This window comes from Bidens hawaiensis, unplaced genomic scaffold (genome assembly GCF_021521415.1).
Source record: "Bidens hawaiensis isolate Kalapana, Puna unplaced genomic scaffold, B.hawaiensis_p1.1 tig00040535_1, whole genome shotgun sequence".
NCBI lineage: Eukaryota > Viridiplantae > Streptophyta > Magnoliopsida > Asterales > Asteraceae > Bidens > Bidens hawaiensis.
This window is the reverse complement of record NW_027497146.1, coordinates 142,396-143,554: the sequence shown is the minus strand read 5'-3', so window position 1 is coordinate 143,554 and position 1,159 is coordinate 142,396.

The following is a 1,159-nucleotide window of genomic DNA, read 5'->3' as shown; positions in this document are numbered from 1 at the left end:
AAGACAATTCTCAGGGGTACCGAAGGTGGATGGATCATCTGTTTGTGGGGATGAAACCTTTGGTGCCTCTGACTTTTATTTTCCTGCACTTAAGAATAATTAGTAACACATGTTTAACCCGGGTGGATGGTCCATCTTTCGTATGGTGAAATCCGGGTTAAAAATTTTGGTAAGTCCAGGTAACTTATGCTTAATAATATAAAACTTTTAACTATCTATTTGTTATTTGTTATTTCAAAACTGTGTTTGATATATCTTTAGCTTTGTTGAAAGTTTTGAGAAATAATCTTGAATGAAAGATTTTAGGATAAACTATCCTAGGATAAAATATTTAGGATAAAATATTTTTAAAGAATAAATTGTAGGATAGAGTATCCTTAAAAATTTCTATAATAAAATATCCTCAAAGATATAATCCCCAAAATGTTTAAAAAATTATAGCAACTAAGACAATGTAAATCCGTTAACGGAAACCATACGAGAAGGTCTAGGTAGACCTAAGTTACCATAATTATTGAACCTTCAATGATCCATAGGATTTTGAATCCATAGAATTTTATCTTCGTGATGAACTTAAAAAATCTGTTGCAAACAAGTTATCACGTTAATTGGGATTAAGCCCATTAAGCTGGGGACAAGCCCAAATAATAAACTGGGGACAAGCCCGTGAACTTGGGACAAGCCCGTGAAACTGGGGACAAGCCCAAATACGGATATTAACTGGGGACTTGCCCAAATACGTATGTTAACTAGGTAAATTGCCCAAAGCGAGATCTAGCCCAAACGTAAGATAACGTGAAAACATTATAAACCAGTGGTATGGTACGTCTACCATAAATCGTAGGATTCTTCATATAGTCGAAGACAACGAAATTGTCAGCCACTAAGCATGTATTGGTCCCGCTGCACCGGACTACACGTTGGATAGCGTGCGCTACAGGCGAGAGTGTAGAAACTCTAATTCATAAGAAAGGTGAAAACCTTTAAACCTTAGGGGATATGACCATTGGGGGTCATATCCAATTGTGGGCTAGGCCAAGGGAAATAGTAAAGTACCTTGAATGTAAAGGAGAGGTGGCCAACCTCTTGGTTATTACACATCTTATTAATATCCTCAATTGATACTTAAAACTTGGAAGAAACAAATTGTTAAGAATTT